Here is a 15,969-nt window from a genome sequence, read left to right on the forward strand (position 1 = left end):
TTTACAGTAAACTAAATTTAATGACAGTAAAATAAATTTTTCAATACTTTTTCACCTCTCTGTTCGTAAATTTAAAATTTTGCATTAAAATTTAAATTGTTCAAATTCTAAAATTCTGGAATACGAATATTCAACATCTTTGCTTTCAACTTTGAAAAACAAACTGAAAATGCTGCCATTGTACAATTTTTTTTTTTTTAAATTAAATACAATGAGTGTTGTCATTTTTTTTGACATTACGTTGAATTGTATGGCGGCCGTCATATTGACAATCAATTCTACCAACATTGTAGAATCAAAAAGGAAAAAAGAAGAAAAATTTTAATAATCATGCTATACTCTTCTATCTTCCGTTGTAGTATTACAAAAGCCAGTTTTTGTTGGCCGTCTATTCTTCCAAGAATCACAAAATAATTTCGTCTATTTTTGTGTCTTAAAATAAATTTTTTTTTTTAATTTTTACGTAAAATATAATTTAATTATTGCTCAAATTTAATAAATAAAAGTTAAGTTTTTAAATTTTACTATTAAAAATTAGTCAATAAATTGTTTATACATGAAATATTAATAACGAAAATTTCGTGAGGAAAAAAAAAAAGATCAAAATTCATCAACTCATAAGAAAAAGAAAAAAGTAACAAAAAAAAAAATTCATATTTCATTCTAATTCAGCCAATGACTTGTGCCAAATGCTTTGGATTTTAATATAAAAAAAAACAAAAACGAAAAGAAAATTAAAAACAAAAACGTGAACTTAATATGAACGTGTTGGGTGTTTAAAATTTCTGTTTTTTGTTTTTCTTTTTTTGGAATGTGGAGCTGTTGTTGGAGCCGCTAACCTCTTTTTTTTCCTACATACTTACATACATATACTTATTGTGTTTCTGTGTTTATAGAAAAAAAGAATATTTTTTTAAAGAATCTAAATAATTTCTATGGCATCTTTAAAAAAAAATGAAATATTTTTGAATTCATAAAATGTTTCAAAATTTTATGAAATTAAATAAAATCATGAATAATATTTAAGATTTGTCAAGTGTAAATTGAAAAATTTTCTAATCATTTATGTTTGAATTTCAAAATAAAAAGAATTTTGATTAAAATTTAATTCCAAATTAAGCCACCATGTTCCAAATATTAAAGTTTTAAAGCAATTTTGCTCAAATGATTTCTGAACTTGTGAATATTAAAAAATTTTCATATGTTGTCTACCATAATTTGATTTAAATTTAAAATTAACGTGAATAAATAAATTATAAGTGTACATACGTCCAAGAAAAAATCAAAAATTGAGATAAAAAACAAACAAAAAAGGAAATTGGAAATTTGCGAAATCTTTTTTTAAAAAAATCATTTTTAATTTTTATTAAATTCAAATTTTAATGTGAATAATCTAAAAATAATCTTTAAAATTAAAAGCAATAAAAATAAAACGAAAAGTCATGAATAAGCAATTTTACGAAAAAAAAAATAAAAATATTTCATGTGTGTTTCATTTATGAATTTAAATAAATTAAGAAAAAAATAAATATATATGTATATATGTGTGTATATACACATGCATGTAGCCGCATAAAATTCTATATATGTAATCTTATAATCCAAAAATAGAATTAAACTCGAGAAAATAAGCGAAGGAAAAAAAATTAATTATACAAAATATCCAAGTAGTTTTTTTTTAAAGTAAGTGAGTGAGTGCATAAATTTAAGGAAATAAAAAAAGAAGAAAAATACCCACGATAATTGAATAAGTACTTAATTGAAAATTATTTTTGTTTTGAATTTGTGTACCTACCTAAGTATACAAATGTATGTACACCCTCTCGATCCTCATTTTTATAGATGTATCTTATCTTAATAAGTAAATGTTATAAGTAGATAGGCAACTATTTACATGATCGTAAATGATTTTATTACTTATACAAAAAGATTTATCGGCAGGCACGGTCTGTTCATAAGATCTGATTTAAATGCAAAAACGCGCATATTAATGCCGATGATTAAAGTAAATAGGTACCTACCTAGGTATATTTGGTTTTCCCAATTAAATTCTTAATGAATATTTTATTTCTTAATATAAAATGTGTTGACAGGTGCATATATGTATTGACTTACATTAAAAAATCAGTAATTTCCAGTTAAGATTTATCCCTTATTCTTTCATAATGTTTAAATAGGTCTGTAAAATCACATATTCTCCATCGTTATTATTGATTCATAAATTTGTTTATAAAATATTCTTGTACTTTCTTAACAAGGAATATTATTGCAAATGTTTAAGTAAATGTACCAATTTCGGAATTAATAAAAAAAAGAAAATTAGCCATATACCTACCATACTAGATTATACCAATAGACCCTACCTAAATCAACTGATCATAATTTTTATCATTTATTAAAATTTAATAATAATTTTTTTTATCAATATCTTATAGCTATTTTAATATCAAAAACAGTGTTTACGTCAGTTCTTATTCATTTGAAATCAAACAAAAAAATAAATAAAACATAAATAATACGATATCTACGATATTATTTTAAACGGAAAATTTGTTTTAAGAAAAAACATAAGAAACGAATTTTTAGTGAGATTCTCTGTAATATTTTGTTGGAATTCCTATTACTTACAAATTTTTTTTTTGGTTTTCAACTTGTTCAGCTAACAACTAAGTCTAGCAAAGAGCTTAAACATTTTAAAGTAAAAAAAAAAAAATAATAATAATAATAATAATAATAATAAGTAACTAAATAACAAAGAAATACAAAATTAAGTATAGCTAAGCTACTATACACAATTGTTGATCTGCTGTTCTGCTGTTCTGCTTTGCTCATTTTATTCTTCACTCAACCTCAACCTCCAAGATTGCAAAATGGCGGATTCCTATTACCAGGTATGTGTATTTTAATATTTAAATAATATATTCATATAAAAATTATATAAATAAGTATGTATATTTATTAAAGAAAAAATATATATATGTATGTATGAAGCTAGGTTGGTATACCTACATATGTACATATGTATAAAAAAATTTAAAAAGATAATTTTCTTATAAAAAGTTTTTAAGTTGTTGTTGTTATTTTCTCGTCATTATTCCAATATTATTTTTGTATTTTTTTTACATAATTTTTCCGTTCTTATGGATCTTGTATTGAATTTCCTGTTTAAGAAAGAAAAGAAGAAAAAAAAAAGACTCAATTTTTATTTTTTTCAATTCTATTGCCGTCAATTCAGCTTCACTAATTTTAGTGTTTCATTTTATACTTTTAACTAAGTTTAGTAAAGCAAGAGTTTTTGTAATTTTTTTTTCTTAAGACTTACTTAAATTGCTTATTATTAGATTGTACTGCTGACTGATCTTTTATTTCAGTTATACTTGAGCATTTTATATATTAATATATGTGTATGTATACCTATTATATTATCTACTTGTAAGTATTGTTGTAACAAGTAGAAAATGAATTTGAATAAAAAAAGAAGAAGCCAAAACAAAAAGAAAAAAAAATAAAACAGAATCTTAGGTGCACCTGTTATTTTTGCCTTTTTAGAAAATGGGCTAATGTAAAATATCTTTTTATGTAGGTATGTACACACGTATATATATATTGAAGAGAAAAAAACTGTTTCTTATTTTTGTTTTTCTCTGTTTACATTTTATTTAATTTAATTCGAGAATTACAACAAATCTACTTACTTATTGCAATTTGCAGTAGTTATGCTTAAAAAATTTTCTCATCTTAAACTTATGTTATGTAAGTATGTAAGTAGATTTCACTTGATTCTGTTTTATTTTTTTGTATTTTACCCTTCATTTAATTTTCATTTATGAATGCTAGAGAATTAAATTAAGAGTACTGGTATAGGTGCAAGTCTTACATTTACTTATACTATGAAAGTAATAGTTTAAGAAGTTTTTGATTTAAAAAAAAATTATGAATTAGAAAATGCAAAAAACAAAAAACCGTAAATGTAAAATGTAAGATAAAAATATTTTTTTAATTTTAATAAGGTTATCAAAGTTCATGTTAATGATTTTAATTTAAAAATTTAGAAAATATAAGAATTTTGATCTAGATTTTAAAATAAGAATATTGTAATTGCATTTTAATATATTAAGTAGGTAGTTAGGTTTACATGAGTGGTGAAGGAGATAACCAGTAGGTACGCCTAGATAAGTAGGATATGTGGCTATGGGGTGCATACAGGGTGATTTACCAAAAAGTCAGGAACCATATACCTTCGGGCAGAAGTGGAAAATGAGTAAAATTTTTGTTCGGAACATAGGGTCAAATCGGAACCGTTTTTTTTTGCTTATAACTTCCGCCTCAAAAAAGGTACAACTGGCTTTAAATAAAAAATAGATGTTATAATTTTACATGTAGAAACGTATTTAATATACATTACCTTTAAGTGATATTTTTCATAAAATTAATTAAATTAAAATTTAATTTTTACCTTATCTACGTAAGAAAATTTTATTTGCAAAATGTAATTATAATTAGCCAGGAGCATATCAAATCGTTTGAGGGTTTTAAGCCAACTAATCTTAACACTAATTTGCAGAATCAGTGAATTGATATAACTTCATGTTAACTCTTAAATTACTCTCAATAGTTTCTTTCATGCTAGTTGCATATTTTCTTAAATTAAAAATTGATTTTAAAATGACCCAAGTGATTGTTACAAAATTATTGCAATTTAAAAATTATTGAAATTTATAATAAAAGTTGCACAACAGTTTTAATAAGTATGACACATAATTAAGTAGTACCTACCAGTTTTGTGTTTTGTACAAAATCGCTCTATTCCAAAATATTTACGTAATATCTAAGTAAGTAAGTAAGTATTAGTAATAAAATGAAAGAAATGGAGAATTATGACGTCTTTATAGAATATTTTAAGAATAAATTTGTATTTCTGTTGAAATAATTCAATTAAATTCAAATTATAGTAATTAAATCAATTTACAAATGTTTTTCTAATTAAAATAAATAAATTCCGATGTTGACATTTAATTATTTTGACTTCTAAGATTGTGTTAATATGTATTAAGTTTTTTTAAGTATTTAGTCATAAGTAACACTTAGACTTTCAGATGAGTAATTTCGTAAGCATACAAGTCCGAAAGAGAAGCGAAAACTATAGCAAATTAAAGAAACTAAAATCAGTAATCATAATACTTTTCTATAAATAAATTTTTCCTCTAAAATCAAATAAAATTTGCCAGAAAAAATAAGATTCTACTTAATTCTTATAACAATTAACTTAAAAATCTCCGTCAGTCGCGAAACATTTTAAATAATAAATTGTCACTTAAATTAACTGTATAGAATTATTATCCAACAAAGACAACAATCATAGCATAAAAGAAGAAAGATAAGCAATTTACTTAACTTAAAATCTTTTTTTAGTCACATGCTGGCTTTATCGCAGCGGTTTTATTACACTTAATTGACAAAAAAGAAAACAAATAAAATAAGTATACTTACGGAGTGAAATTTCTAGTCAATCATGAATACTATAGGTTTCATTTTATAGATAAATAATTGGACTTTTTGTTTTAAATAATGAATTTTCGGGATTTAACGTGTTTGAATTGGCTTGCTCAATTGAAACAGTAATTACAATTTACGCTACTTCTTTTATAATATCATGAAAATTTTAATTAATTTTGGCTTACCTAACAAACAATTATGTTTTTAAGATGTTTAAGAATTTCAAATATTTACTTACTAATTAATTAACATTTTTTATTCAACATTATAAACGGAATTTCAAATTTAACATATCCTTTATTCATACTAATAGCATCATGATGTTTTAATTTGGAAGAAAATCAAATAAGTAATTGTATGTACAATATTTAAGAGTACAAAAATCATAGTTCTTCCTCATTCAAGTATATTCTATACATACTTATTAAAATGAATTACTGCAGTACATATTTAAATGACTAAGTGCTTTTTTAATATTTGTACATAAACTGTCTATGAAGTTGCATGTAAACTACAATTGAATTTTAAGCAATTTAAGTACAAAATTAGTATAAAATTAAGTATAAAATTAGTTATTAAGAAAATAATGTTGCCCATACTGGACAAGAAATATAGTAGTATTAAAAATATAAAGCAATATTAAGGCAGACATTGTTTTTATATGCTTAAAACGATTTATTGAACGCCTAAGTTACAATTTAATTTAAAATAAACTTAACATACTTAAATGATTGCTGTAACATAAATTTAATTTCAAACTATAAAACAAATATGTAAAGAACTGAAGAATTTGATAATGCAAGTAATTGTTTTTAATTACTTACCCAGCAAATTTTTTGGTCAAGCAATTAAATGCTTGCACAGTTATTAACTATTTGACAATGTTCTAATCTATTTCAAAATTCTTTTATTTTAATGTAGTTTCAATTTATTTTATTATGTTCTAAAGATTTTAAGTATTGAAATTCCAATTCTAAGAACATTTCATAAATTCCTTATTCGAATTTTATAATAATTTGATCATAATTTAATATTAGAAATAATTTAAGTTTCTAATGTCAAAGACAAAAATAAAAAATTTATTCAAATAAATTTTTGTTATCTAAAAAATACATAAGGTATGTGTGTGCAAATGTTTACTTATTAAATAATTAAAAAATAATTAACATTACGTTGAATAACTAAAAATATAAATTCTGTATTACTTAACTAATATTTGTTTTATTCTATGAGAATAACTTGACTTTATTGCTAGCAAAGATTTACTCAGTATTTATCTAATTTTTGTTTTACGTCAAAGACTAGTTTATCTTTTTGAAAATTCCTAAGTAATTATTAATAAAAATAAGTAAAATTACTATAAAGAAAAATGTACCGAAGATATAAAAATTGTAAGATTTCTAACTACAAAATATTTCTAAACAGTTCTGTGGCAAGTACCCATTCGAAATTTGAAATAAACAATTTCCAATTAATAAGCATAGATTTTTTAAATCGTGACCTAGTTCATGTGAAATTTGACTTTTGTCTAAATAAAATTTTATTCGAATGTCAGTTTTTCCATTGGTCGATATAAAAGGCTTTTTTACATTTAAATATTTGTTTAACTTATTAAAATATGGTTAATTTATCATTGTTTAGTATAAGTAGCTCAAGTTCCTGCAATTGAACCCTAATAATGATAGTTAAAGCAATGAACTAAGAAATTTTCTGAAAATACAGAGACAGAAAGTGAGTGATTTTGAAATATGGAAAGATTTTTCATTTTAGAGCATATGTTATGAATTACATTACTAATAAACTTACTTACAATACTGAAGTAAGTACATTCCTTAAGATTTAATATTTGAATTCTAATTAGCCTATAACGGGGTTCGCCAAATTATAGGCTAACATTTATTTAGATCTATATCTAAATTATAGGTAACATTTTATTTAGATCTCTTTCAATATATCATCATCGTTGCTATATTCATTAAGTTGTCTATAATGACAATAAAATAGCCAGAAGCTTTTCTAATTATCATTGCCAATTTGTGTATATATACAAACAAACATATGCTAAACAAGTACTTACTTACAATTTAGAATATACTTACTTATATTTATATTGATTTATGTAAGTATATACATACATATATTTATATATGAACATATAAGATATGTATAAGTAAGTATATCAAATATACACATATTATGTACTTATACATATTCTATTTATTCTCTTTAACACGAGAAAAAATTCTTGTTTTCTTAAGTATAATGGGAAAATAAGAGCTTTCCTATTGTTCCAATATTAGTATATATTTTGGGATCATATTTAATTAATCAAAGAAATTCTGGTTTGACACATTTTTATATTATTGTCTGTTTGTTGTGCATAACAAAGTATATATTTAAATACGTACATATTTTATAGCTATGTACATTATAGTAAGAACATATAAGAATTAAAAGGTAGTTGACATTTTTCTTCTGAATTTTTATCATCTTTACTTTCTTATGGGTTTAGATATGTAATATTTCTAGATTCTTTAATATTTAAACAAGTACTTATATAAATTTCTGTTAATTATTTTTTCTATTATCATTATTGTTTGATAATTGATAGTACAGCTATGAGTAGAGATAAGTACTTAGACAGTATTGTTAAATAGAATATTTAAATAAGTATGTAAATGTACCGTCATATACATTCACATTGGTATGACTGGTATGCCTTATTATTATTATAATTTAAACAAACTTCTTTAATAAAAAAAAAAAACAAAAAATGCAAAAATGAGTTTGCAAAAGAATTTTCGCTTTTTTTTTTTTTTTTTTGTAACCAGAAGCTTTATTTTTAGGTGACTTTTTTACCAGGAATTTTGATAAATTAATTAATTAACTATTTGATTAGAGAACTTGTACAGTAATTATTAACGGTTATGCATAACTAATTTTCTATTAATTTGTATTAGATATTTAAGCAAATATTCTTCTATGAATTAAGATTAAATATATTTAAGTGTCATGTTGTTTGCTTTTATGTCAAGTTAAAAATATTGAACAAGTTATTTTGGAAATGAAAAAAAAATTCAGATAAGAGTAAACATAACTAATTAAAAAGTAGTTATACATCAATAATAAACAATATAATAAAGCTGTTGTTCGTTTTTGGTAAAATTATAAAAGAACGAAATTTTCGTACATTAAGTTAAAATTAATTTTCTTATTAATTATTTTACATATATTGTTATGTAAACAAAAGCTGAATAAGTATCTGATCAATATGGGAGAAGCGGGCCAAAGTTGAACACTAGGATAGTTGCCTATCCCTGTCGCACTCTAGGAAATTTGTGCCTCTCCTGGGACTGACCATGCTCAGTCATCCAAATTTGAGGACATTAATGGGCGCTCTCGCTGGACACTGCCTTTCGAGTGGCCACCTGAAAAGGATGGGCAGGGTGGCGGATGAAGTCTGCCGTTTATGCCTGGAGGAGGACGAAACCATGGAGCACTTACTGTGCGTGAGTGCGTGGCGGTTGCTCGCCTGCGACTGAGATGCTTCAAGGGGGCTTTGTGACCCCGGGGAGGATCTCGCAGCTTGATGTGGTTGCCATACTGTGGTTTGTCAGGGGCCTAGGTATAGAGCTAATGTAAGGGGGATGGAAATTACAAAAGATCCTATAGGTCAACGTGAGGGGGCCCTAAGAGCCTCGGTCCCCGAAAAAAAAAAAAAAATTTATCAATATCAAAATGGTAATTTTTCGAGAAAAATAAATGGGGGATTACAATTGAACCGAAACAATTCGAACGAACCGAATTCGAGCTAAAATAAATTCTAAAATCTATTTCATATTATATAAATTGTTTTTTATATATTAAAATAGAATTTGAGTGTAAACCATATTCTACTAAACCGCACCCATATGATTTTGATTAAGTATATAAGTAAGATAATTTTGATTTTGAACAAATAAAAGAATTTTTTAAAAATATTTACAAAAAAAATTTAAGAAATTTTTACTTAATTAATCATATATCAAATATTTACCATAATCAAATTCAGCAAAATCCGAATAAAATTTTTGTAAGTAGTCGTCATATTATTTATGTATGTGTTTTTGGAATTCTCAATTGAATATGTTAATTCCAATAAATAAAGTTTTCGATAATGATAAAATTAGGTTTTTTTTTTTTATTTTAAATTTATTTAAAAAATTTTATGGGTTCTTTAGTATGGCAACATTAAATATATGGCAATATCTCACATATATAAAAACCAGTACAAAATCAAATATTAATTTTCAAATAAAGAAAGTATCCCAACAGACAATTTTGAAATTGAGAAATTACTTAATTATAAAACAACAATTATGCCCTAAACACAATGAGAAGAAAAGCCAGCACTTCAAGCTGCAAAATGTGACAGCTGCAAAAAGTGTAGCTCTTTGGTTATTAAATTGAATCACACAATGAAATTGTTACTTTTTTTAAATTTTGCAGTTGCTACCTGTCACATATTTCACTGATTTTGATAGTATCATTTATTTTAGTTTTTGTTCGAAATTTGAAAAACATAATTTTTTTTAAATGTATCGTGGAATTTTTTTTACGATATAAATAATTGAAATAATAAAAAACAATTCTCTTGATTTTATTTTGAATTTTCATCTTGGTTACTCATAAGTTTATTATTGTATTGTTTGCAGTTGTTGAATTTTGCAGTTTTGAAGTACGGTCCTATTGTGTTTAGGGCATGAATTACGTATAGTAACTTAATAGGGCTGTTAATCTATGTATTAGTACACATAATTTTGTGAATTAATAATTACAAAGAAAAAAATAGTTGGGATTTTGATAAGGGCTAAATGCAAGCGCAAATCCAAAAAATCTAAATCCATTTTTTGAATTGCAAAATAGGCGTGATTATGCCTATATTTATTAGGAAGTTAGAACACGGTTAATCATATAACCAAAAAGTCAAATATTGTATTGAGATTTAATAGAAAGGAATATAAACTTTAATTATAAATCCCAGATTCAGTTACTCACAAATTTTCGGAATGGAAATACTTATAACTTGAAGATATTTTGTGTAAACCCTTTATTCTTGTACTTATTGTTTATTACTGAAGAAATAGAACAAGAAATAAACAATAAGAAAAAACAAACAATAATTCAACTACGTAATTTTTTATTAAATTGAAATTTTTTTTTTACTTTTTTAGGTCAAGTATTGATTTAGAAAAAATTTTGGATTTATACAAGTTTCTACTTATATTAAGATTTCGGATTAAAATAGTTCTTATGTTCTCTTATGAAATTCTAACAAGCGAAATAAATGTTGGTTTATTTTTTGTTCTGATTTTTTAAGAAATTTTCATTTGAATTTTTCAATTACTTGCCTCAAATTTCTATTTAAATAGTTGTCCCAAATCGCTTTTAATTTACATTTAAGTACCGCTCTTAATTTATATTCAAGTAACTAGCATATTATTTTTAGCCATTCCTTTAACATTATCTTATTATTACATAAGAAAGTAGATGACAATATTATTTTATAACCCAATTACATACTAGGTAACTTTCTTATATTTAAAAGATTAAATTTCTTTTATTTTTTTTATAAAACCACATTACAATTTTTACATTATTCATATGCTACCGCTTTTTATCTCTTGGCATGGTAAAAAATAAGAGTGTTTTTGTTGTAATTTATTGCATAATTTTTGATTAAAAGTAAGACATATAAAAACAATGTTGACAGCAAAGTACTCGTACTTAAGTGTAAAATATTGTAACAATTTCTTGTAATCAAATTTTTTTTCCCCCAATTATACCTACGTAAGTACTTATATCTTGTGTGTTTACACAAACTAATTATAATAATATTAGAAAATATAAGAAAGAAAAACGTGTGAACTTAATTTAAGAAAAATCAATACAAATTGAGGATTAATTAATTTTCTTTTTACATTTAAGCATATTTTATTGATTTTATTATTCGAGTTCAGTCTAGAAATTTAATACTTAAGCATACTTAATGGTATTACATAATAAAATAATTAATTTGATAAAGATATTGCACTAAAAAGAAAAAAATAAAATAACCACGGGTAAATAATTAGTAAGTAAGTATTTATTGATTTTTTCAAAATTATTTTTTATAGGCCCTTATGTACATATATTCTCTGTTATCATGTTTACTTAATAAGTTCTATTAACAAAATTAGCATGTAACCGACTCGATATTTTTTTAATATATTCTGAGGCCCTACTATGTAATTCGATTTTGTGAAACGATTTTCGTATTCGGAAAAATGATAAGGTAGCAAGAATCAATTTGTATGGTACTACTTATCTTTCCATTTCTGAACATACGAAAATCAAATGACATAGTAAGACTCCTGTTCTATTAAAATCAGCGTTATAAATCTACCCTTGTTGATCTAAATTTGCGTCATTTAAAAATGTGACTTTACAAAATTGACTAGTTATATCTTGCAAGTACTTTCAATTTCATTTCTTTATTTAATTGCAACATAATTGTAAAATAATAGTACATAAACTGTAGTATAACAGTACAATTCATTTATAGAAGAATAAAAATCAACACACATCTCATTCATAATTCATGATGGAATTGTTAAAAAATTTGAAAAGATTCAACGTTATTGTTATCATTGTTTTAACATAAAACGGAGTGAAAAAAAAATTCCAATACTTAGTAGTTCATGATTAAAAAACTAGATGGTGTTGTATTGTAACAATTGTACTTTTTGCTCTCTCTTTTATTTTCATGTATTCATTTTATTTGTTTAACATTTTTCAAAGAAAAAATTATCATAAAAATTGGACTTTTAATTATATTTTTAACCTAATAGTCCGTAGTTCTAGTCTGTTTAAGTGTATCTAGTTTGTTTAAGTACATAAAATAGAAACCGGTTACTTTTTAATCTCTTTTCGGAGTTGTTTATGAGTATATAAGAAAATGTTTTCTGTCACACATGGCGAAATTGAGTAAGTTATGAATTATGTCAAAAAATTAGGTATAGAATTTTTAGTTGTGACTTTACAAATGAAAAGCAGTTGAAAAATTTGTGACTTATAATTTTGTTTTGTCATTAAAATTCTCACATTCACAATAATCATGACTACTCTTAAAATTTCATACTTGAGTGTAATATTTTTAAAAGAAGTTGTGATAATTTTTAAACAAATTGAGAATCAAAGAGCTAGAGAGATTTAAACAAAGAAGATTGAGAATCATGAGCTAGTCCATTGCAAAATGTGCTTGTTAGCAAGTCTTTTTTTTATTAAACCTTTACTTTTTTTGTTTTCTTTTTGATGTGGACTTAATTTAAAAAAAATTTTTTTAAAACAAGAAAAGATGGGAAAAAAATTTTATTTTGCTTTTTCCCCCCGCAGGAATAGGGTTTTCTATTTTATTAGAAATTTATTTAAGTAGAGAAATGTAGATTAAAAAGCAAAAAGTAAAAAAAAAACAAAAGACGAGTTGTTCTTTAAAACTTAGAGTAACCATCTTTTTCATTTTAAATCATTTATGTACTTATGTAGTTGGAAATTTTTTCGAATAACAAGCTCCCAAAAATCCTACATTTATATTGAAAATAATTTAATATTAAAAAATTTTAAGTTCTTCTAAATTTAGTTTACAACAAAGTGGGATGTGCAATATATGCAATATGTAGTTTACTTTTATGAAATAGAATATTTTCAAAAAGCAAATCTAATGTTATTGAGCTATGTCTGCTTTCGCTTTAATTTTAGTATAGCCAAACATGTATGTGTACTTTAATTTTTGAATTTAAAGCGGCAACACGAATACTATTAAATATTTACTCACATCAAATAAGTATATTGTCCAAGTGTATATACGTATAATTGTATATAAAAACTTTAGAAAAAAAGCACATAATAAATTAGAAAATAAAAATACTTAATGAATAATTACTAAGGTTTCTAAGCACTTTTCTTTTTGTTGGCGCTGTCTGAACAACAATTTTTACAATATAACACATCTATGTAAATAATACAAATATATAAGTAATAGGAGTATAGTGGCAGTAAAAAAATATTTTTAAATTAGTTAATGAAAAATTAATTATGTACCGTTAGTTACGCGTTACCTTACAGTTTTACAATATTTGTTACATAATGTGGAGAATGGATTAAATATGTGTTTTATTTCACTTTTTCCCTCTATCTTCTTAAAAGTATAAGTTTTTATGTAATAAAATATAAAATGGTATATACTATAAAATTAAAATAGTAGATTAAAGGAATGAAGAATGATTAATTTGTAAATAAAAGTAAAAACTATGTAACTGTTATAGCGATCAAATAAAAATGTAATTACATACATTTGTATACATATTTATTTTTATTCAGTTATAGATGTTCTAAGAAAGTATCTGAAATTTAAAATAAGGGCAAATATGGTTGTTTTGTAAAAATGTAGTTAAGGTAAAAATTTAATTGAATTGTGAAACACACAGAAATTTTAATGTCTGTAAGTTTATTTTCTCATAGAATTTAGAGCTAAAATTTAATGCGAAGCAGAGCAAATAGCTATTATAAGTTCTTTTATGAAATTTGATTGTGAAAGTAAATTATTACAGTCGAAAATATTGTTATTACTTGTACTAGTACATTTTGTGTGTACATATATTTATATATGTGAATACATATATAAATATATGTATTCACATATTTTATTATGTAGGACATATTCTTATCTTATCCATTTTATGAAAAAAATAAATGAACAATTAGTTGGATTTGAGTTTTCTCGAACTAGACAAGATAAATTTCATTTATAGTTTCGATTTTAACTTACAAACATTTTCCTTAATTACGACAATTTTATTAATATTAAATTTTAAATTCGTTTTACAATATTGTTAAAGAATTAATATATGTATGAGTAAGTGGCATTATTGGTATTCTTTTTATATTTCCCAGATATAATATCAAAATAACTGCTACATCTCACGAAAGTCAGACAATTTCTCATTTGTATAAAATAAAAAAATGAATAATTTTTGTTAGGAAACTATTATAAAATTTTAATATAATTTTTGTTAATTTATTTTAAATTAAAATAACTATAAAATGTGAATTTTAAATACATTTCCGCTTAATTTCCTGTACAACAAATATTGAAGTTATAGGTGCTAAATACTTAAAAAAAAAAAACATAAAGTTAATATTAACTAATAAGCACTTAAAAATGTATTAAAAATCACAGTTAATGGGTGGTCAAATATTCCAACAAATTACATAACTGCAATGCCTTATCATCACCTTATAATTTGAATTTATTTTTATAAGCAACAACAATAGTAAAAAAAATTTCTATTAGTTTTCATCCAAATATTAATTGTGCTTCATTTGAATAATTGGCATCAAAATTAAGGAAAACAAAAATTCAAAATTCACAATTTAGTTAACGTGTCTATTGTATCTTTATAAATATATTATTATATATGTAAGTGTAAGTGTTAAAATTAATATTTCCCATTACTTCATTAGTTTTATTATGTATTTAAATATTTTGCATGCTATGCATCAATAATTTATTGAGGAAATTCACTCTATTCAGTCTTTTGTGCCTGTGAATTTTAATAATAGTTAATTTCATAAACAAAGAAAAAATAAAATCATTAAAATTTTTGAATCGTTTATAAATTACAACATTAACAGTAACAATTCTTTGTGTTAATGTTGTTTTCACAGCCAAATTGGATAAGATTTAATGTAGTACTTAGACTATATAATATAGAGCAACTATACATATTATGTTAAATCAGAGTTCCATATTTAAATTGAATATGATGAGGAGATTTACCGTCAAGAGACCTATCTTCTTCATGTTCATCAGAAATAGTTTTGGTTCCTGTTCAAATTTACCAATCTATCCGGAGATACTTTCATTATAATTAATTGATATTTGAAGAATTATCAATATTTTTGTTAAATATAAGTACAAATCATAAAATACTGAAAATATTTTAAAATAACTAAATTTTAATTTCTATATTAATGCACGAACATTAACGACAATATTAAATTCAGAAATAGAACGAAAATTCATCTACATACGGAACGACAACACGAAATTGGGTAACATTTTTGGGGAATAACAAATTCTTTGAACTTCTGAATAAATTTAATTCAATTATAAGTTTTGAAATTGATTTGAACTATGTTAAAATATAAAATATGTTTTAATGCTAAAATACTTACAATGCTATCTTTTAAAAAATTTAATGGTTATTTGTCTATTTTTTTCCCCACACAAAGTTGTAAACGAAAAACAACGAAACCTTATTATAAAAGGGTGTGTTTACATTCCACTTATCAGGTAATTTTCACCTTTAATTACAAAAATAGAAAAAATATTTCTTTTCTTTTGAAAAAGATAAAAATAGTAAATAAAGATAAAGTTCTTATCATTCTTATCAA

General features: G+C 23.6%; 1 long non-coding RNA gene across 2 annotated transcripts in view; it reads left to right on the forward strand.

The window, feature by feature from the left end:
* Positions 1–1,334: 1,334 nt before the first annotated feature.
* The window catches only part of LOC129611123 (uncharacterized), a 45,003-nt gene continuing 30,368 nt past the window's right edge, over positions 1,335–15,969 (forward strand). Inside the window, exons 1-2 of one of the 2 annotated variants that reach the window (XR_008697124.1) lie at positions 1,335–1,751; positions 2,436–2,891. This is a non-coding gene — a long non-coding RNA (uncharacterized LOC129611123). The remainder of the gene's footprint in view (positions 1,752–2,435; positions 2,892–15,969) is intronic. The other variant, XR_008697125.1, reaches the window with a different exon arrangement.

Source organism: Condylostylus longicornis, unplaced genomic scaffold (assembly GCF_029603195.1).
Source record: "Condylostylus longicornis isolate FDR11 unplaced genomic scaffold, ASM2960319v2 ptg000048l, whole genome shotgun sequence".
Classification (NCBI taxonomy): domain Eukaryota; kingdom Metazoa; phylum Arthropoda; class Insecta; order Diptera; family Dolichopodidae; genus Condylostylus; species Condylostylus longicornis.